This window comes from Littorina saxatilis, linkage group LG9 (assembly GCF_037325665.1).
Source record: "Littorina saxatilis isolate snail1 linkage group LG9, US_GU_Lsax_2.0, whole genome shotgun sequence".
NCBI classification, from domain to species: domain Eukaryota; kingdom Metazoa; phylum Mollusca; class Gastropoda; order Littorinimorpha; family Littorinidae; genus Littorina; species Littorina saxatilis.
Genome location: NC_090253.1, coordinates 66,261,489 through 66,285,071, shown reverse-complemented (window position 1 = coordinate 66,285,071; position 23,583 = coordinate 66,261,489). Strand labels below are relative to the sequence as shown.

Here is a 23,583-nt window from a genome sequence, read left to right as displayed (position 1 = left end):
TCTGCATCGAAACACATCAAATCGGGCAGAGCTACAAAGAGAAATCCTCTTTATATGTCACCAGTTAATCGCATCCGGCACATCCGTATCATTTCTCTGGGTCCCCTCTCACGTAGGGGTCCGGGGAAATGAACTGGCGGATGTCGCTGCCAAAGAGGCGGCAGAATCTAGCCCAGCTAACACTAACATCGGCTACTCAGTAACCGAGTTCTACAGTAAAATTCGTAAACTCATTCGAAGTCAGAACGTAACATCTCTGTCCTATCAACCCATTGATATGAACGATCTACACCCCGATCTCCCAACAAACCTCCTCACTATCTTCAGACGCCTCCGTGCCGGCGGCTGCCGCTTTCATATCTTTAACAAGTCCTGCCATTGTGGAGAACCCTATTCATTCCAACACATTTTCGCTCCATGCGCTACAAATAGAATTACCTTTAAAACCTTATATGACCATATGCAGCTCCATGGTCGAGTCCCCAGGATTATTTGCGCAGTAGCAGTTCTCTAGGCTGGTCACACAGCTTGCTGCTGTGCCGACTGGTCAGGGACTCGGACATGGGGCTGTGGGTATAACTAAGCCCAGATTATCACATCAGCGTGTTTCAGTTTGAGGTCGAGTGGCTCCCGCCATCCCTCCTGATTCTAGCGACTAGCCTCTAGACAACATATCCTCACCCTAGGCTCACTAGTCGCCAAACTGTACATATTTTTATTTTTTTTACCACGGCGTTCGTGGCTTACATCTTAATCCTTTTATTTGTATAAAGTTTTAAGATTTATTGTTCGTGTTCCTCTTACTTGCTCATCTATTTGCTTTTACTGGTGATCCTGAAAGGTTCCACCTTTTAACTCGTTTTGAATAAAAAAAATCATTTTACAAACCCGTTATTCAAGATATAGAATACAGACTTATAATTCTTACCAAGAAACATCTGAACTACTTTTCATTTTAACGAATTCCACAGAGCATTATCATCTCAACCCCACCCACTGCCCTCCTCTCCTTATTTTTATTTTTATTTATTTATTTTTTATTTTTGAAAGCGGACAAACACTCAAGTCCTTAATGGCTTAAAACCGCAGGACTTTTAATATTAATTTTAAGAAAAATTGTTTTTTTCGTATGTTTTGTTGTTGTTTTTTGAAAGTGGACAAACACTCAATTCCTTAATGGCACCGTGGGACTTTTAATCTAAATTTTACTACTTGTGTCACATGTCGTTCTACAATGACATATACCGTCATGTGAGGTTTTTTTGAGACCTGACAGTACATTTGTCAGGTGATATTGAAAGTAATTTGGTAAAAATCCTGGGTGAGTGTGAAGTTACACACTATGTAGTAAATATCTCACTGTGTGTGTCTCAGACACAGAAACACACACAACTGACACAATTCAATACTAGAGTGTAAAGGGAATGGAAACACACACAACTGACACAATTCAATACTAGAGTGTAAAGGGAATGGAATAGCCAACTTGCACAATACCCCGCTTGGATAGCTCTCCGGTACGAAAGATAAGGAAGATTCACTTCCCTGCGGGCACATTTTTTGCTCTCAAGAGTTATGGTTCCTTCCATACAGAACAATCACTGATCAATGGCTACCAAACAGCAGAATTTTCATGCGATTGCAAGTACCAAAGTTGCAAAAATACCTCAAAGAGAATTCAGCCATCGCTTCACAAGCGCTGGTGTTCTCTGACTTGTGTTAAAAAAAATTGATCGCCTTTCCTTTGTGTACGGGCCATGCTTGGATACTTCGGACGAACTTTAGGATTATTTAGGGTTATTTATTCTTGCGGCTAACATTGCTGCAGCCCACTGCTGCACAGTGCAAATTCACAATTTTCAAGGTGAAGTGTCTGCACTGAAATGCAACCTCTCACAGTTTGAGGCAGATCTCGCAAGACCCGGCAGGGTATTGCAGATTTATCGCGCGACTTCGCTGTGCTAGCCGATAGGGCAAGTCGCCTATTGCTTTGCACAGATTATAAGGTATAACAATTGTAACAGCCAAGTAACAAAACATGGTTCCACTAACATTTTGAGGAATGTAGACTTCACATGCGAGTAAAATCGGAGTTACTTCCCTTTAGAAAAATAACTTGAAGCTCTTCAGCAAGAGTTGGAGAGCACACATATGGTCTCAGAAAAAAAAGAGTTACCTTTTCTTAGCTTGGTTATGTCTACTTTATGGTGGGACAGACATACATATAATTATGGGGCAGTGAAGGAAATTCCGACAAGTAGGCGTTAACGTCAGTCTCTACATCAAGATTGTGCGAGTCGCAAAAGAATTTGTCTTGTAATAATAATATCAGAATGATTATAAAATTATAATATCCTTGCTTGTTTTGTTATTCTTGATTGTGGAAAATTAACAATCGATCTGTTTTGGCAGATTACAGAAATCCGACAGCACCAGAAATAGACCACCACTATAAGCAGAGAGTAGGTATAACAGAGTAACTTCCCTTAGAAAAAAAGATCTTTAGGGCTATGAGCTCTGATAGATGGTACGCACACTGGACTGACAACAAATCTTGGTTGGTAAGAAAATATCAGAAGTTATTCTCTGATGGTTGCTGGTGGTTTGATGTGATAATTAGTGAGTGTTTGATTCAAGGAAACATTGTTGTGCTTGTGTTTGAAGGGAAGTGTTACTTGGGAGACAAAGACAAATGATTAAGTGATGTGTTTACATCTGAAGGTTATCCACTGAGTGAACTTTCTGGTTCATGTCACTAAATCGTGATATTATTCTTTGAGACTTGACAATATTCATTGCCAAGTGACTGAATCAAGTAATGTGATTAGGGCATTATCTACCAGGTAGTATCCCCCATCCTATTGACGATTGTGGGCCTACTGATGAGGTTAGGGCATTATCTACCAGGTAGTATCCCCCATCCTATTGATGACTGTGGGCCTACTGATGAGGTTAGGGCATTATCTACCAGGTAGTATCCCCCATCCTATTGATGACTGTGGGCCTACTGATGAGGTTAGGGCATTATCTTCCAGGGTGTACTCCCCATCCTATTGACGCCTGCGCTGACTGTGGGCCTACTGATGAGGTTAGGGCATTATCTACCAGGTAGTATCCCCCATCCTATTGACGATTGTGGGCCTACTGATGAGGTTAGGGCATTATCTACCAGGGTGTACTCCCCATCCTATTGACGCCTGCGCTGACTGTGGGCCTACTGATGAGGTTAGGGCATTATCCCCGAGTACGCAGTAGGAGGGTCCAGCAGACTTTAATTGTGTGTGTGTCTGTCTGTCTGTCTCGACTTAACAGCTTATTGCTGGGAAACTACTGGGCGCAGTTCGTTCAAAAGTTGATACACTAACTTGATAATAGGTCCGATTGATCGTATTAAAACTTCATAATGTTACCTGGGACCTAAATGCCCCCAAAAACACAAAAGTTCTTGACGGTTGGACGAATTCAATCGGAGCGACAGCCAGCCATTGAGCTGATAGAACAGCGAAAGACGTCACCCAGTGACGAGAAAAGCGTGATTTCCAAGCCAACCAGCGGGTGGGGATTATTTTGGTCTCGGTGAGACTGAAAGAGAGAGAGTCGTCTGCTGCAGATCTGTCGTCTGCTGCAGGATCTGTCGTTTGCGCGCGGTGCGTGTGTGTACAGGTGTGTTCATTTTGTGCACATGTGTTAGTGTTACTGTTTGTGTGTGTGTGTGTATGTGTGTGTGTGTGTGTGTTTGTGTGTGTGTGTGTATGTGTGTATGTGTGTGTGCACTTCGCGTGCTGGGCGACCTAATTTTAGCACCCTAGGCATTTGAGTTCACTGGGAAAATTGTCAGAGTTAGTGGCTTGGTGGCCAAAGTGATCCGGGTTCGATTCCCGGCATGGGCGTCTATTTTTACAACCCCGGTATAGGGGTGTGTATAGGTTTCGCTCGATGTGTTTGTTTGTTTGTTTGTTTGTTTGTGTTCGCATATAGATCTCAAGAATGAACGGACCGATCGTCACCAAACTTGGTGAACAGGTTCTATACATTCCTGAGACGGTCCTTACAAAAATTGGGACCAGTCAAACTCACGGTTAGGGAGTTATTGGTGGATTAAAATTATACAAGGACTTAGAGAGGGACATCTTAATGGTCAAAGGGAAATAACCATTCTCACTCAGTCACTGCCACCAACTGAGAAGGTTATTTCCCTTTGACGCGGGTGTTTTTCCTACCTCATAGGAATTTCTTGTTTTATTTTATTTTATTTTTTTTAAATTCTTGTTTACTATTGTTTATTATGAACGTTTTAATGTTTAATTTTACTCTAATAATTTTTTTAAATGTGAAAAAAAAATGTTTTATTTTTTTATTTTTTTTTAATCCAAGTGATCCGGGTGGAAAGCGATTCGTCTATGGCCAAAGTGATCCGGGTTCGATTCCCGGTATGGGCGGTCAATTTTTTTTTTTTTTTTTTTTTTTAATTCTTGTTTACTATTGTTTATTATGAACATTTTAATGTTTTATCTTACTCTAATAATTTTTAAATCCAAGTGATCCAAAATTTTAATGTTTTATTTTACCCTAATAATTTTTTTTAATTGTGTAAAATAAATAATAATTTTTTTTTTTAAATCACTTGGATTTAAGAAATTTGTTTAAAATTTATTTTACACAATTAAAAAATTTCGATTCCCGGCATGGGCGGTCTATTTTTCTTTTTTTTCTTTTTTTTAATTCTTGTTTACTATTGTTTATTATGAACGTTTTGATGTTTTATTTTACTCTAATAATTTTTTTAATTGTGTAAAATAAATAAAAAAAAAATTTTTTTTTAATCCACGTGCACAAGACAAAAACTTTCATACTGGCGGAGCGAGCCAGTCTGAAGAGTACTCGGGTCCAGCGCCAGCGCTTTTTATCTACCAGGTTATAGTATCCCCCATCCTATTGACGATTGTGGGCCTACTGATGAGGTTAGGGCATTATCTACCAGGTAGTATCCCCCATCCTATTGACGCCTGCGCTGACTGTGGGCCTACTGATGAGGTTAGGGCATTATCTACCAGGTAGTATCCGCCATCCTATTGACGATTGTGGGCCTACTGATGAGGTTAGGGCATTATCTACCAGGTAGTATCCCCCATCCTATTGACGCCAGCTCTGACTGTGGGCCTACTGATGAGGTTAGGGCATTATCTACCAGGTAGTATCCCCCATCCTATTGATGACTGTGGGCCTACTGATGAGGTTAGGGCATTATCTACCAGGTAGTATCCCCCATCCTATTGATGACTGTGGGCCTACTGATGAGGTTAGGGCATTATCTACCAGGTAGTATCCCCCATCCTATTGATGACTGTGGGCCAATGATGAGGTTAGGGCATTATCTACCAGGTAGTATCCCCCATCCTATTGATGACTGTGGGCCAATGATGAGGTTAGGGCATTATCTACTAGGTAGTATCCCCCATCCTATTGATGACTGTGGGCCAATGATGAGGTTAGGGCATTATCTACCAGGTAGTATCCCCCATCCTATTGATGACTGGGCCTACTGATGAGGTTAGGGCATTATCTACCAGGTAGTATCCCCCATCCTATTGATGACTGTGGGCCAATGATGAGGTTAGGGCATTACACTCAAACACGCTTAAGACGAACTCGCCCGGTGATGGACCAAGAGCCTTCCCAGTGGAAATGGATCAAAGACAGAAACGTCGATATCGAAAATCCATATATGTATTACATGACGATGTTCAATCCTTTGTCATCCCAGATCCACTACACTTGATCAAAAACCTGAGAAACAACTTTATGTCAAAAGACATTATCTTCTCCTTAAATGGAAAACAAATGACAGCCACATGGAGCGATATTTGCACTTGACAGTTCAAACCCTGTGTGTTGTGTCCCAAGATTGACAGAGAGCCACTTTACACTGCCCAGAGGTAAAAAGATGAAAGTTTTGCTGGCATGTCAGATCTTCTCGCATTCTGTTGCTGCAGCCCTGAAACTATATGTCTCCAAGAAAAAGCTTCCAGTTGAGGCATTAGAAACGGCTTGCTTCGTGGAGACTGTTAATGCCATGTGGGATTTTGTTGACTCACACTCCCTGGGTGCTCCGCCTGGAAAGAAAGCAGTCACACGTAGGCAGTTTGAAGCTGATCAGGAGAGATTTGCCACTTTTTTCAACTTTGTAGCAAGTGGGAAGTTTGTGGTCAATGGAAAGGAAAGAAAGATTCCGAGTCACACTGGCTGGATGCTGGCATTGAAGAGCCTGGCGATGCTGAGCACAAAGCTGATTCAAGATGAGAAGGTTTTGAGCCACTTGTGCTTGCGGAAATGCAACCAGGACCATGTGGAGAATCTCCATATAGTCTGGGGACTCGTGGCAAGAATACACCACAATACTGCAAATCATTGAACAAATTGTAGTTTTCTCAGCAATTGCACATAAAAGTACAAAGAATCGATTAAGAGGATGACACAAGTCATCCAGCAAGTATGAAAGGGTGAAAAAATTAATTAAATAAAAATCGTTTCGAAGGTAAACAACGCAGTGCGGGAGATAACTCCAACACGAGTTATCCGCGACCTTGGGAATATTAGCCAATCAGATTTTAGACGTATCGCTTTGCGCGGAATACTTGTCGTCTGCTTGAAGAACAACAGCATGGCGTTTGAGTTTGCAGAATGAAGGCGCCTGCTATATATTTTGCACCCACGACCTTCGAGTAAACGGTAAGATGCTTTCAGTTACATGTATACATGTTTTTAATGGGGAGGGGGGGGGGGGGAGGGTAGACGGGAGGGGGTGAGGGGGGCGCGAAAGTGATTGCAATGAATGCCAGATCTGTATCTGTGTCACGTTGAAAAACCACTTCTGTCATTTGATCGACGGAAGGGAGGTGCGCATATAAATAAGTCCTAAACTGGGTGGAGATCAGATTTAAAGATCTCCATAGATCCTGCCAGAACTTGATCGTCCTGTAGATGGTTCCAGTCTACGATCGTCCTGGGAAAATAAGAGTTCCTGTGAAAGCAGCGGCTATTGTCTGTAACACTGTTTCAACACTATTTGTTGACACAAAATCTTGGAAACGCCTTGCTGTTTAGATCTGTTCGTGTTTACCTTGCTTTCGTTTTTAGGTGGCCCTGACAGTCAGAAATCAAATTGAATTTTGTACATCTTCGATATGTAGGTAATTGGTAATTAACTCTTGAATCTTGATGATGTTATTGCATGTACAGAAATCGGTACGACATAAGAAAACACAGACATTTGAAGTGCATGCTTCATTCAATCCACGTGCGTTTTGCGTGCGGTCACTACTGGGTTCTCTCATTCGCTGCACAGAGCCGTAGACGGATCATGTCACATAATTATCTAATGTAACCTAATATTCTAGCCATGCGTGTTGGTACGTGTGTGTGTGTGTGTGTGTGTGTGTGTGTGTGTGTGCGTGCGTGTCTGTGTTTGTGTGTGTTAGTGTGTGCGTATGTGTGTGTGCCGTGTGCGTGCCTGTGTGGGTGTGTAGAGAGAGAGAGAGAGAGAGAGAGAAAGAGAGAGAGAGAGAGAAAGAGAATGTATGTGTGCATGTGTGTGTTTTTATGTGTGTGTGTGTGTGGGGGGGGGGGGGGTAGTTAAGTCGCATACAGCATTGTCTTTCATGTGATTTATTTCTTTGTTTGTCTGTATTTGATTCGGTTTTATCACTCTGGATACAGAGACGTTTCCTGACCCTTGCATCAGTCAAGAGAAAGCATGGATTCAAGACCACTGCCAAAACAAGGAACGTCTTCTGAAGACACGGTTCGCGAAGGTATGAGGCGAAAGGGTGAAGGGGGGGGGGGGGGGATATGCCTGCTCGCTTGTGTATTAGGTGTGTGTGTGTGTGTGTGTGTGTGTGTGTTTGTGTGTGTGTGTGTGTGTGTGTGTGTGTGTGTGTGTGTTTGATTAAGTTGATTTATTGCCCTTGTTTGTTTTCATTAGGTTATCTCATCCTGGATGCAGAGACTTCCCTGGACCCTCACAATCTCCCGGAATCTGTCCAGGAAAAAAGCTTGGATCCCAGACCACTGCCAACACAAGAGGAGTCTTCAGAAGAAGCGGTTCATGAAGGTAATTCACACCCATCAATGTTGGAGGCCCGTGCCCTGGTCGACTGGTCTTTATGTGCGATATGCCAAACAGAAACAGAAGAAAAATGAGTAAATCCGACACAATCAACATTTGCCAAAGCTGGCGTGCAGACTGGGTACGGTCGTGTCGTCGACAATATTTTGAAACTTGAAGCCCTTGGGGATTCGTCTGTGTTTGTTTTGAACAAGGATCTCCTTGAACAATGTAATGATATGAAGACAACCTTTGAAGAGAAAAAAGCTGTATGGCACAGAACCTGCAGGAACAAATTTGATAACCAGAAAGTTGCTCGTGCTGAGAAGAGATACTGGAAAGAAGAAGATAATGACCAGAAAGAACTGCACAGCCCCGTCAAAACAAGGAGGACGATAGGACCTGTGTGTGACCGTGATGCGGAAAAGATGGTACTTCTGAAAAACTTGTGAACGCATGTACATTTACCATCGACCAAACAATTCGTGAATATGCAGAGATTGTGCAGGACCGATCACTCTTGGGAAAATTATCAGAGGGGGATATGCATGCCTTGGACGCCAAATATCATTCATCTTGCAAGTTGACTTTGTACAATAAATCTAAAAAAGCCTTAGAAGAACGGGGAATTAATGACGCACACGAACAAAATGAGTTAACAGTGTTAAGTCAACTCCTTTCTTTCATTGAAGAAGAGAGAGAAAGCAAGTCCATGTCACTGTTCAAAATGTCTGAACTGTGCAAAGTGTATGACAGCCAGTTTCGTGAGCTGCACTGTTCATATAACAAAAAGGTTCATACAACAAGACTCAAAGAAAGACTTCTTCATATGGTGCCAAATCTGCAAGCTCAAAGGCAAGGGAAAGAAACTGTCCTTATTTTCGATACAGACGTCAGCAGTTTGCTGAATTTTGCAAGAACATTAGATGATGACGCATTTCATCTTGCACGTGCCGCACAGATTGTCCGTAAAGATATCCTTTCCAAAGACTATTGTTTTGACGGTACTGTTAAGGCCTCAGCAGACGTTGTTCCCGAAAGTCTGCGTGCACTCACAGGTATGATAATGCATGGAAACGTGTCTGGTTCGACTTTGACGGAGATCAGCAACAAGCAGAAGTCAGTGTCGTCAGTTTCCGAAGTTCTGATGTTCAACACAAGGAAAGGAGACAGGAGAAGTAAACGACCCACATCTTCAAGGTAATTTCACTCAACGTCGAGGGACACACCACTGTCCAGAAAAAGAAAATGTAAGTTTTACGCCCTCACGGCAAAGCCATTAGGGGCATGTTACAAGGAAAAAATCCGGCTTTGTATGAAAATAAAAAATAAAAATGCAGGGGGGGGGGGGGGGGGAGGGGTGTAGACCGCTGGCTGCCGGCTGCTAGAGGAGACCTGAAATGAGCTAGGGACCGGGTTGGGTCGTCTTGGGTCAGTGCTGAAATGGTTACTTTATTGGCTGTTGGCCGAACGGACACCCGGGCTTCATATTTTTGCATGCATGTATTCGTGTTTCCAAGGCCTGAGGCTTTCGCTGTGACCCTAGGATCTTTATCGTGCGCATGCGTGCACACGGGGGGTGTTCGGACACCGAGGAGAGTCTGCGCAAAGTTGACTCTGGGACACACATCTCGCGCCGAACTTGGGGGTTGAACCCACGCTGATAGTAACAACCGGTTTTAAAGCCAGCGCCTCTACCGACTGGGCAAACTCCCCACCCAATATGTTGGGGTCAAGAAGTTCCATGGAGGGCGGGGGGTATGGAGTAACACATAGTGTTTTGCTCAGAACATTCCCACCCAACCAGAGCCGCGCTAGGGGTACGCATTACCGTGGAGCTGGCAGTCAGTGCTACCAAATGTCGTCTGTGTCTACCACTCGGTGGTGACTTAATGTGGGTCTATGTAAGCAGATGCCAACGCAAGCAATCTGATGCAGAGTCAGGAGGCGGTTTGGTACAAGAGAACCTTAAAGGCCACAGCCTCGGCCGTCTAAGGGATCTGTGTGTATGGAGGCACATTTGGTTTCTGAGGTTCAAGCGGAGCTGTTGCCTCTGCTCCCACGTTCCCGTGTCTCAGGAGGCGTTTTTGGTATGGAAGCAAACCTGTAGGTTGGGGCCTCTGCCTTTCAGGATGCCAGGACTACAAAATGTGTGTCTCGAGACACATTTAGCTTAAGATTCCAGAAGTGGATCTGTGCTGTGCTGGATCTGCTGCAAGCACACTAGAACCAGCTCGCAACAGTTGAGGTGAACAGATTGGTGACCAAGACCATCATCGGTATCTCTCCGAGTGATGGGTGTGGGCGGAGAAAGTCTCCCGGACTGAGGGCATTCTCCCTTCTGTAGCGGATGAGACTAGCCATCTCTTCCTGGAGAGTGTCACAACCTTCAAACACGTGTGTGAGGTGTCCAGTCTTGCCACACTGACAGACTGCCTTGTCCCAGTAGATGCGGCTGCTGACCGTGCGCAAGCGACGCAACAGGCTCATGGGTCTCGGGGGGAGTGGGAGGTGGTGCCCTTTCCTATTGTAGGGGAGGTGTATCCATCCTCTCTCTTCACATGTTTGTGACAGAGTCTGCTCTCTTTCCTCTCTTTTTAGCTTGGCTAGTAGCAGTTTGGCTTCCTGGCAGGAGAGCCGAATGTCTGTCATTGGCATGGTTGACATAGCCGCTGGCCATATATATACTGGCCTTCTTTTATACCTCAGAACAAGGCAGAAGGAAGTCATGTGCTCCTGTGGCGGCTCATGCTACAGAAGTGACATCCAGGCCTCATAAACATCGAGATAGACGGAAGTTCTGTATTGTTGTTTGCGGGAAAGTGAGGTAAGTGATATCAAGCTCATGATCACTCAAAATGCGTGTCAAGCGATTTAGTGACCTTGTTACCTTTCCAATGGATACATTGTTTACTCTGATAAGCAGATATGGATCCATCAAACATTGCTGTTTTGCGAAAGTTTGAGAAGATGTCGCGTAGGCATCGTTTCTCTTTTCGCGAGTAAAACGAACAACACGCGCCCCGAAACCAAGTTTACAATTTGGTGAAAGATGTATTTCTTTCACTGTGAACTTGAGACTGCGTGCTTTTGTATGTTTAATTGTCGCAGGGGATACTAAAAAGGATGTGTTCTTGCTCTGTTTTGCACTTTTACTAACTTGCTAATTTTGTGTGCGATTTTAGGAAATGATGCTTTATTTTTTATGACGAGTATAATCGTGATGATTTAATCAAATTGTCATCCTCTCATGCCATTAGGAATACTAAAGGGCTTTCTTTTTCTTATTTTGCAAACCTGATTCTGACAGAAACTGGCAGTATATAGACTTTTAGAATTGATACGTTTCTTTTTATGAATAGTATAGGTTTGAAGGTCATGACCTTTTCCGATCAGTTGTGTCATCCTCTTATTCGATAGAGAATGTAAAAAGGTATATGTATGCCAATTTTGGTGCTTTGTTCAATGATATGCAGTATCCTGCCACGAGTCCCCAGACTAATAGTCAAATTCGTGGATACAATGGCTTCAATGACCATCCCTCGCTGACATCTTACGTGAATGCATTGCGGTGCGTGGCCTGTTCTTTCTCAACTTCGGAACTGCTTGACAAAACCATCCGTGCTGGAGCAAACTGTCAGCCTGACGGAGAGCACGGAATCGATCTCAACACAGGCACAAGCTTTGCCAGTGAAGGCCCATCTCCTCTCGGTTCAGCACAAATAAGTGTCTCACTCTCAGCCACTGAAAGTGCCGAACTTCCAGTCCTTTCAGATATAGAGTCAGACATAGTGCACTACATTGCTGGTTCTGTAGTTAGGAACGTCGGCAAACTAGACATTGGTTGTTCGGGGTGTAAAGGACAATTTACTACAAGCCCTTCAGAAGAAGAAAGTCCTTCTCTGATATCCCTCAAAGAGTACAAGCTTGGCTCTTTGGTTAGAGTGAGGGAACCCATTCTAGGCTTCTTCAAAGAATTTGAATCACATTTCAGAAAGGAGACTGAGAACAGATTACCAAATCCTAATCCCAGAAGGACAATTTTGGCAAACTTCAAGCAAATCAGCACAGACATTCTTGCATGTGAAAAACTCCTTCGCATCCCCAAAACCAGGTTAAATTACATATCTTAACCCGACTCACATTTAGCATTAACTTCAGATTAATAGCTTGGACACTGAACTACGCTTCACCCCTAAAGGGGAAGCAACCCCTTAAAAAAGAACGGCCTTGACCCAAACCAAGTTAACAAGAGTCAAGGTCATACCGCTCTCGCGACCTATCACGCGAGACCCACCCGGCGCCATGTTAGAACGTCACTCCTACTTCAGCCTCCGATCAGCTCGGACGTGTTTTCACAGCTACGCTAAAGGCTTTCAGCCTACTACTGTTTTTCAAGCAGTTTTTTCACCCCGTTCTACAGGTCCCTGCCTAAGCAAGATTGGGTGAGCTCTTTCTAATTTGTTCGGCTCCTGTTTGTTTGTGTCTTTCTCCGTTTTGCAGTCTGTTTCGTGTTTACGTTTCTTAGACTGTTTGTTTTCGTCAGCATGGCTGACAAAGAGAGAAAGAAGCCTCAGACTAGGCAAATGGCTGCTGAGTGTTCGCCTAGTAAGGTCACACATAAAGAGACAGGCAAAAGTACTACCGTCTCGGTTCATGATCCAGTTTCGCAAACTACCATGTCCGTTAATATTTCGGACCCCGATAGCCCAGTCATGCCTGTACTGAAAGAAGCTAAAAGTAAGGCTCCTTCAGCCAAGAAGAGACGTAGTGGTAAAGACAAGACTCGTGCGAAAGATGATTTTTCCTCCCTTTTTGAGAAGTTTTCTGTCAATATGAATAACATGTTTGCACAACAACAGCAGTTTGCAGCTGATTTGCATGCTACTCGTAAGGAGTTGCACTCGCTCCCAGCGGGAGTGGGCGGAGTGGCTTCGCTGGCTTACGCTAAGGTTCCGCCTTCATGCACTATCACGTCGGCCGACGTGCACGCAGAGCAGGGTGATTACTTCGTTCAAGGGGCGGTTTCACGCTCTTCAGGTTTGTCAAGTTCACCGGTAGCCAGGTTCTCTGGTGAAAGTGTTCATGTTAGGCCGGAACTAGTAGCCCCCCCGCCACGGCCGGGGGGTGAAAGTACGACTCCCCGGAGGCTATCGCTCTTAGCAAGCGGAACTCGGGGGGTCGACACCGGACAACAAGTTGGGCCGGAACTAGTAGCCCCCCCGCCACGGCCGGGGGGTGAAAGTTCGACTTTCCCAGAGGCTATCGCTCTTAGCAAGCGGAACTCACGGGGGGTCGACACCGGACAACGAGACAGTGTTACTCACAGGCAGACTGGTATGTCTCCGGTGAATGTAAACAAGTCTCAACTTCCTCCCTCTGGGCAGGATGCTGCTTTCGGGCAGGCTTTGCACGGTTCTTCCGTTTTGCAATCAGCCTCGCCTGTGGTGGATCGTTTTAGTGACGCAGCTAGTCACAGTGACTTTCACGGTCCAGCCACAGCAGATTCGGAGTTCGATGATTCTCACTCACTGTCTGAGGAGGAAGTCGATGTCAAGTTGTCACTCAAACTTAAACCAGCTATGGTTACTGCAGCTCAGGTGTCTGCCAAGTACTTCGCTGAAGGGGTGACAGCTACGACGAGCTTTGCGGCACCACCACCCTCAGCGGTGGGTGATTTCCGCCCTGCCTTAAAGGAAGTTCAGGGATATCGTTTTAGCGAGTCTCCTTCTGTTGCTTACGAACTTTCCAAGGTGCTGGCTAGAACTTCGGGTTCTGAGAATAGCTTGCCTGTGGATACTGTGCCTTTACTGACTGCACACGGTCAGGCGCCTGATGCTGCTCAGCCATGGCTTGCCTCAGGCCAGTTACGGAAGGCGAGCACTTCGTTTCATGCACGCAAGTTTACTCTCTCCCGTCGTCACCACAGCCTTATTGAGACTTACGCTTTGCCGAGTGCACCGCTTCCGGTCACTCCGGAGTTGGCGAACCTCAGAGAGGATGTCTATCGTTTTGACAAACCTTGCACTTACTCCGAAGGTGCATTGATTGGTTTGGAGGAGACGGGAAGATACTCGTTGGAACTTGCGTCTCTTTCAGAGACACTTCTTAGATCTCTTTCTCGGTCGATCGCGGTGTCGTTGGATCCTTTCGAATTTCGAAACGACGCTAGCGTGAAAGACGTTCCCATACTCCTGGCCTCTTTGGCTAAGGTTTCAGCCGAACAAATGTCAGTCGCGGCACGGTTGTACGCACATGCGGTTTTCACGCGCAGAGACGCTTTCTTGTCTGGCTCTAGAATTCAAGACAAGTCTACTTTGGACTTGCTCAAGGTCTCTCCTTTCACAGAGGGGTCTTTGCTCGGTCAACCTTCACTTGACGCGCTTGACAAACAAACACAAAACGCTAGGGACTTAGCGATCGCAAAGCTTGCCCAACATGGTCTCGCTAAGCCTCAGGCCAAACAGCAGGGTCCACCTAAAGCGTCTTTCTCTTCTGCTAATCGGGGACGCGGCTCTCAGCATTCACAGTCCTCTTTTAGGGGTAGAGGCAGGGGCGCTCCTTACCCCAAGAAGAAGCCGTCTTTCGGCAATGCTAGGGGGTCGGGTCGAAAACCTAACCCCCAATGACGAGGCCCCGAGCTACTCATCCCCACAGCCCCCACCCTTTTGGTGGCGGGCGGCCCCTCCCGGGCCCTTCACTACTGGTTACAGCATGTAAACAGTCAGTGGATTGTGGGGATAGTACGTTCGGGGTTCAGGCTGCTCTGGAAAGAGCAGAAAGCGCCTCTTACCAGAACACCTCCTGCATTCAAGTTTCCGGCAAAACCAGAGGCAAAGGCCACAATTCAGTCGGAAATCGCTGCTCTTCTTCAAAAGGAAGCAGTGGAAGTTGTTTCAGACCACAACTCCCCGGGTTTTTACGGGAGGATATTCGTAGTCCCAAAGAGTTCGGGAGGGTGGCGTCCAGTCTTAGACCTGTCCCCATTGAACAAATTCCTCCGGGAGATTCGGTTTACCATGGAGACTCCCTTTTCCGTTCGGGAGACACTCAGACCAGGGGATTGGGCAACATCAATCGATCTGACGGATGCGTATTTTCATATACTCATGCATCCGTCAGATCGAAAGTGGCTCAGATTTCGATGGGCAACAGAGATCTATCAGTTCAGGGCTCTCCCCTTCGGCTTGTCTCTGGCCCCTTGGGTCTTCACAATGGTGACACGACAACTTTGTTCCCTGGTCAGGCAAAAAGGCATTCGTCTGCGTGCATATTTAGACGATTGGCTCGTCCTAAATCAGAGCCAGCAGTCTTGCAGTCTTCACACGCAGGCAGTGTTGGATCAGGCAAACGATCTAGGTTTTCAGATCAACCAGAGCAAATCAGAGCTGATACCGTCTCAAAACTTCACGTACCTAGGGATGACATTCGATACGGTGGCATGGTCAGTCCGTCCCTCCCTGAGAAGAGTCAACAAGCTCCAAGTCCTTCTCAGGTCTCTCAGGTCACAGAAGCAGGCCAAGGCCAGGGTCTTGGCGTCGGCCCTAGGACAGATGGAATCTATGGCCACTCTCATTCCGCTGGGGAGAGTTTGCAAAAGGCCGTTTCAGGCTGCACTCAGCTCGGAGTGGAATCCGGCTTACCAGGGCTGGGATGTCTCTGTTCAGATACACAGCTGGATTCGACAGACCACAAATCAGTGGTTGCAAGCAGACTTGTTTCTGGGAGTTCCGATTGTGCTTCCTCCTCCGGAGGTCGACATGTTCACAGATGCGTCTCAGTTAGGCTGGGGTGCTCATCTTGCACAGCTCACGGCCTCGGGGACTTGGCCCGAGAGTCAAGCCCAGTCTCACATAAATGTGTTGGAGTTGGAGGCAGCCTTTTTGGGGCTTCGGAGCTTCTTCCCTGCCGTTGTCGGAAAGCATGTTCGGCTACATACCGACAACACCACGGTAGCGGCTTATGTGAACAAGCAGGGCGGTTCACGGTCGCAAACACTCTCAGTCAGAACTTGTCAGATTCTGCGGTGGTGTGCTCAACATCGGATCACTCTGTCGGCGAAGTTCTTACCAGGTCGGCTCAACGTTCTAGCCGATGCTCTCAGCCGTTCGTCCAGTGTGTTGCACACGGAGTGGACGATCACCCACCATGCACTTCAGAGATTGTGGGTTCAGGTCGAAAAGCCTGTAGTCGATCTGTTCGCTACGAGGTTTTCCCGGAGACTACCGGTATTTGTCTCCCCGTTTCCCGATCCGGAAGCTTGGAAGACAAACGCTCTGGAGATCAACTGGTCGGATCTCACGGCGTACGCCTTCCCTCCGTTTCAACTGCTGGGCAGGGTACTCAGAAAGGCCGAGATGGAACGCCCGTCTCTCATTCTGGTGGCTCCAATGTGGACAAGCCAACATTGGTTTCCGGACCTGCTTCGTCTCACAGTAGGTCCTCCTATTCCGCTAAACCTAGAGAGGGGAGATCTGCTACAACCACGCACGGGCGTTCTTCACGAGAATCCGCAGGCTCTGCGGCTTCACGCGTGGAGACTGTGAGAAAATCTTTGCGTCGCTCAGGTGCTTCCGAAGGGACTTTAGATCTGGTTCAAAAGGCTCACAGACAGTCTACTAGTTCTGTTTACACATCACACTGGTCTGCATGGGTAGCATGGTGCGCAGATAATGGGGTCGAAGCTACATCCCCTCGGTCAATGCAGGTAGCTAATCATTTGTCTTGGTTGGCCTCCCAAGGCAAGTCCCCATCATCTCTTAAGGTCAGGAGATCAGCGATTTCGTCCACCTTAAAGCAATTAGGTCGCACTATTTCCCTGGGTGGAGTTATTGCAAGCGTGTTAAGAGGCGCTGCATTGGATTTTGTTAAGACAAAGACTCCAGTCCCAGCCTGGGATCTGTTTTTAGTTTTGAACTTCTTGAGATCTTCGGATTTTGAACCTTTACATTTGGCAAGTCTCCATAATCTTACACGTAAAGCTCTTCTGCTCACTTTACTGGCTACAGCTAGACGGAGCAGCGAAGTACACGCGCTCTCAGGTCTTCCAAAAGACATCTCTGTTGAGAGTGATGGTTCTATCTCACTTCGTTTTAGACCCGATTTCTTAGCAAAAAATCAAAAGCCTCACCATCCTGCTCCCGTTATCAGGATTCCGTCTTTGTCCACTATACTAGCACCAGGTGACCCTGACATGACAAATTGTCCAGTGCGAACACTTAGCAGCTATTTGTCTAGGACTGCTCCGTTAAGAGCTAAGGAACAGAGACTTCTGTTTATCTCACTCAATACTGCTCGGAACAGGGACTTGTCACGGGTGACTTTGGCTAGGTGGATCGCCACACTCATAAAACAAGCATATGAGTGGTGGCAGAAAGGAAAAGGGGGGGGGGGGGGGGGGGGCAGTCCGTTCTCCCCATGTCGTCTGCACGTACTCATGAGGCGAGAGCCTGGGCCTCGTCTTTGGCCGTACTACAGTCAGGAAGGCTGTCTGAAGTACTTGACTCTGCGTATTGGGCGTCTGAAGACGTCTTCATAAATTTTTACTTGCGTGACATTGCAAGTACGCGGCAAGATGGGACCAACTCCTTACCGGCTGTGGTAGCCGCAGGACAGGTTCTTCCAAGATCATAGAGTAAGTACCCGCCACCTACATTAGCAATCTGCTAAATGTGAGTCGGGTTAAGATATGTAATTTAATCGAAAATTTTATAAGTAAATTTTGATTTGATTAATATACTTACCCGACTCACATCGTTAATACCCTCCCGCCTACCCCGCTTAGGGTTTCCATAAAAAAGAACAGATCATTTCAGTAGGAGTGACGTTCTAACATGGCGCCGGGTGGGTCTCGCGTGATAGGTCGCGAGAGCGGTATGACCTTGACTCTTGTTAACTTGGTTTGGGTCAAGGCCGTTCTTTTTTAAGGGGTTGCTTCCCCTTTAGGGGTGAAGCGTAGTTCAGTGTCCAAGCTATTAATCTGAAGTTAATGCTAAATGTGAGTCGGGTAAGTATATTAATCAAATCAAAATTTACTTATAAAATTTTCGAACCAAGACCTTCGGTGAAAGAACCTTTAGGTACAGTGGACGCCGCTTAATAAAACCGCGGTTAATAGAGCCAGCCGCTTATAAAAGCCGATTTCAGACGGTCCGGATTTTTCACTATATCTTATGTATTAGAAAAAGCCGGTTAATAAAACCAACCCGCCGCTTATTAAAGCCAGTTTTCTCAGAGAAATCACGTAGTTTGTGACTAAAACTCACATTATTTTGTTCTGATGTGGAAGACGACCAACAAACAAACACTCATAAAATCGTTCTTCTCTGCCGAGTAATGATTCGTGACGGTGACAGTGAAATTATTGATGTACCGAAGTGATCAAAGTACACGTACATGTACATAATTAAAACAAAAGTTCCACATCCTTCGTGAAGTTTTGTTTAGATTCAAACAAGTGTAAATGACGAAAGAAAGTGACTGAGTGACGTAAACAAAAGAGAAGATTTGTTTTTCTTTCGAAAATGACGTATTCCTGGACCGCCGGTTAATAAATCCGCCGCTTATTAAAGCCATTTTTCGTCGGTCCAGAAGTGGCTTTATTAAGCGGCGACCACTGTACCAGATTCCGACCGTCTGGAACTCGCTTCCAAGTTCTATCCGTGACTCCAGCAGCCTTTCCTCCTTCAAAACACAACTCAAAACATACCTGTTTCGTAAAGCCTTTGCTTAGCCTGAGTAGACTCTCCACAACTCTATTCTGTTTTGGAACTCTCTACCCTGCATGTGCTTTATGGTCTATTTGTCAATGGTATCTTTGTGCGCGTGCGTGCGTGTGTGTGTGTGTGTGTGTGTGTGTGTGTGTGTGTGTGTGTGTGTGTGTGTGTGTGTGTGTGTACTTTTAACATTGTACGCTAAGTTTTGCTTAGTGCTTGGGATCTTGGTGTTATGTCTCAGTTAAATGTATGCTTTGTATGCTTGTTGATTTGTGCTAGTTTATTCTATAATGAATTTGTAAAGCGCCTGAAGCCAATTGATGGGACTCGCGCTATAGAAAAGTTATTTATTATTATTATTATTATTATTATTATTATTATTATTATTATTATTATGTGACCATAACCAGGCTGAAGTTGAAGGAAGCTCTACTTGTGGCCTACTGCAACATCCGAATTGTCCACCAAGTAAAGCTTTTCAACCAGAATTTCTTTCTTTCTTTGGTTTAAACAGTTTTATTCAGTTGCATAAATACAAAGCCGTAATTGAAAATTGTAATTAAGGGAGCACAACAAGATAAACTTATAAATGTGCTCTTAGAAACAAACGAGTAATGTGGCGGACAATATTGTAAATGCATGATATTTAAACAAATGAAAACAAAAACAACAACAACGATAACTATAGCAACAGTGGTACGGAAATCTCACACACACACAACGCACACTCACACACACACACGTGCACACACACACGTGCACACACACACGTGCACACACACACGTGCACACACACACACACACACACACACACACACACACACAGACACACACATAGAGACACAGAGGACAATCAGATACAGGGAGAGAGAGAGAGAGAGAGAGAGAGAGAGAGAGAGAGAGAGAGAGAGAGAGAGAGAGAGAGAGAGAGATATTGCATCCACTATAGATCAATTCAATGCTCTAGTAACAAAATGACTAAACATATGGTGTTAACAAAAACGTTTGCTGTCTAATATAAATTTCTGAATCTGATAAAACAGCGCTGTGTTTTCAGCCAAGGACTTGTCACTATTACCGTACATAGCACACAAAACAGTAATATTATTATTATCTGGTAGAGTATCAATAGTGGTTGCTCTAACATTCGTGTACAATGGACAGTCAAATAAAAAGTGTTCACAATTTTCAACATGAAAACCACACCTGCAGAAAACATCATTTGTCAAATGTCTTTTAAACATATCTGCATTTAAATCGCTTATCTCTAATCTTAATTTACAATGAATGATTTCTGCTTTTCGAACTTTAGAGTAGACATACGGGGGAATTAGAGGGTCATCTCTGGACAAAAATCTTTTAAAACAACCAATTGAATTCGTTTGTTTTATATGATCAGGTAATTCATTCCATAAAGATGTTGCAGAAGGAAAAAAGGAATGCTTATATAATTCAGTTCTACATCGAAACATTTGCCTATCATATGGTTTGCGTCGGTGGTACGGATTTACTGCTGAAATGAGAGATGGTAAGTAATCAAGTAAGTACACTGGCGCTAGACCATTAACTAATTTAAAATAAACGATCAATTTATGTTTTCTGCGCCGTTCTTGCAGTGTTGTAAAACCTGACTCATTGTAAAGTTTTTGATGGCTTGTTCCACGAACAGCTCCGATAATAGTTCTAATAGCATCTAGGTGCATTTTTTCAAGTTCAACTGCCAACATTGCATTGCAATTATCCCATATTACATCTGCATAGTCAAAATGAGGAAGAATAAAAGCCTTATACATCATTTCTAGTGCCTTGCGACTGAGCCGATATTTATAGGAACGCAAACATGCAACTAAAATACGAGCTTTAACAACTATAGAGTGTACATGATGATTCCATTTACAGTCATTTTGCAGATACACGCCCAAATGTTTATGAACAGTGGTTTCAATTAATATCTCTTCGCCAAATTTTAGCGGCAATGTTTCCGGTTGTCTTCTAGTAGAGACAGTCAATAATTCAGTTTTGGACTGATTAAAATTAACTTTCCAATTTTTTGCCCATTGCATTATCTGTTGTGCATCAGAATTCAAAATTTCAGTGCGTTCAAGTGTATTATCGAGGGACACGTACATACTCGTGTCGTCGGCAAATAATTTAATTATTGATTTAATATCAACAACAATGTCATTAATATAAACAAGAAACAGAAGTGGGCCCAAGACTGACCCTTGAGGGACACCAGAATGAACACAGCGGTAATTTGACATGCAACCTTTTATAACTACAGCTTGAGTTCTATCAGACAAATAATCTTTAATCCATTCTAATAACATATCTCTTATACCTATTGCGTATAATTTATAAATCAGACCACGATGCCATACTCTATCGAACGCTTTGGAAATATCAAAAAATATTGCTTGTGATGTACATTGCTTGTCCAAAGATTGACACAAATCGTCATATATACCAAGAAGTTGAAAGACAGTTGAGTCACCTGGAATAAAGCCTGACTGAGATACTGTCAGTAAATTATGATCTGTCAAATACGTAAACATATGAGTTTGAATACATTTTTCCATTACTTTACCGATACAGCTTAATAAGGATATTGGGCGATAATTTGTGCATAGTGACTTCTCGCCTTTCTTGTAAACTGGGGTAACATGTGCCACTTTCCAAGCCTTTGGAAATTTACCTTCGGCTAATGATCTACTAAACAGTTTTGAAAGTGGATCAGAGACAACGTCTACGGCTGCTTTAAGAATCTTGTTATGAACAAGATCGGGACCAACTGCCTTGTTTTGGTCAAGGGATTTAATAATTTCAGAAACCATGTCAGTAGTAATAATAAGTGGAGGAGCGGATCCTGGGTGCTCTGACAGGGTTGGAAAAGGATCATCTTCATCATCAACACAAGATTGGTTAACAAAAAATGTATTAAATACTTCTGCTTTCTCCTCATCAGAATAACAAATAATTCCGTTATTGTCAATTGGTGGAATTTCTGACTGTGATAGGCCTTTCTTGGTCATGAATTTATTTACTAACTTCCACCAATCTTTGTTACCAAAATGTATTTGCGAATTTATTCTATCATCCAATTCAATATCATATTCTTCTTTTCTTTTACGAATTTTGTCTACTAAAATGTTTCGAATGCGTCTGAATAACGCCCAACACCACATAGAATCTAAACGTTTAGCTAAACTGTGTATTATTTGTTTTTTCCTTATCAACTTTTTAATTCCCTCGGTTATCCATGGGGCATCTCGTTCATTTATCACAACTGTTTTTACAGGCATACAGTGCTTGGCAGTAGTCATTAGTATATCCGTAAATGATTCGACTGCTGCATCCAGTGGTTCTAAGTTAACAACCTCAGGCCAATCTAGATTTAGCAAATCATCTACAAATTTCCCAATATTGAGTTTTGAATAATTATAAATGGTGCGCTTGAATGAACGTTTTAAATTAACTGTTTTCTTTATTTTAACATACGGGCAAGAATGGTCACTGCAAACTGGAGGGAAAATATCAACTGCATCTATCATGTCTGGACATGGGGTTAATATCAAGTCAATAAGAGTGGATGAATGTTCTGTAATTCGTGTTGGTTCTGTCACGATTTGAAACAAACTATTAACATTTAATAATCGTTGAAGGTGAGGCGGAGGGTTGTTCATACAATCAGCATTAAAATCAGTCGCCAAGTATTATCAATTTATGTGGTGTCCTTGATGCTGACTGAAATGATTCATCAATCAAGTCCCAGTAATTTACATTAGCATCTGGTGGTCTATAAAAAGTACCAACAAGAAGGGTCTCCTGGTCGATTTTGGTTTCCACCCATACCGCCTCTAGAGAAGGTATGCCCAAATCGTATCTGGGTTTGCATATCAAATCACTCTTCACATACACCGCCACACCCCCATGAGCATCACCAGGCCTATCGCATCTTATTGGTGGATGAAAACCATTCAGATTAATATCTTCATTATCAACATCTGTGGACAACCACGTTTCTGATACAGTAATAATATCGAAACGTCCTAATTCGGCCTGCAAATGAAATATTTTGTTCTTAAGGCTTCGCACATTAATATGAACAATAGATATGCCTTGTTCTCTATCAAGAACTGGTCCAGGGTTTGGTTCCACATCCCCACAAAGCAGCAACAAACACAAACATATGAAACAGAAAAGCATGTTCGCAAACATCAATGTACTGACGAGGACATTAGAAAAGTTCGTCTTATTTTTCAAACCGTTGTTACAACATCGACTTCGACGACTCAAATGGTGTGAAAAACTGGCATCGTTTAATATCAAGAACAATAAGAGGGCTAGCGACAAGCCTCTTGACCCGTACAACAAAAGAACTAGACATGAATTAACATTTCTGATATTCATAAAATAAAGTTTATGCGTCGATAGTTTGACTGCGACACCGGAGTAGCCCCCAATCCTGGCCCTGAACTGTTGAAGACTACATCCACTCATTACGTCACAGCTCTTTGCAAGATTTCAAACCAGTCAGAGGCCAGGAGGTGGTACCACGTCAGTGCCGCGCTCAGAATGATACAACCGGGAAAAACTAATTCATATTCAATGCTACAATAGTGGATGAGTGAGAAAGGAAAAGAGAATAACAACATCATCTGACAATGTCTCAGGATGAGAGTGAAATAAGAATAAAATAACAAGACAATCACCACAAACAACACCAACAAAGAGAACAAGAAAATTATTGATCGGGAAAATGTA

General features: G+C 44.0%; 1 protein-coding gene and 1 long non-coding RNA gene across 2 annotated transcripts in view; one reads left to right on the top strand and one right to left on the bottom strand.

Moving 5' to 3' along the window:
* The window catches only part of LOC138976869 (THO complex subunit 5 homolog), a 103,497-nt gene that overhangs the window by 23,447 nt on the left and 56,467 nt on the right, over nt 1-23,583 (bottom strand). The gene's annotated exons all lie outside the window — the stretch shown is intronic.
* Nucleotides 4,684-9,343, top strand: LOC138976867 (uncharacterized). The gene is made up of 3 exons (XR_011459199.1): nt 4,684-6,729; nt 7,717-7,811; nt 7,982-9,343. It is a non-coding gene; the product is annotated as an uncharacterized lncRNA (long non-coding RNA).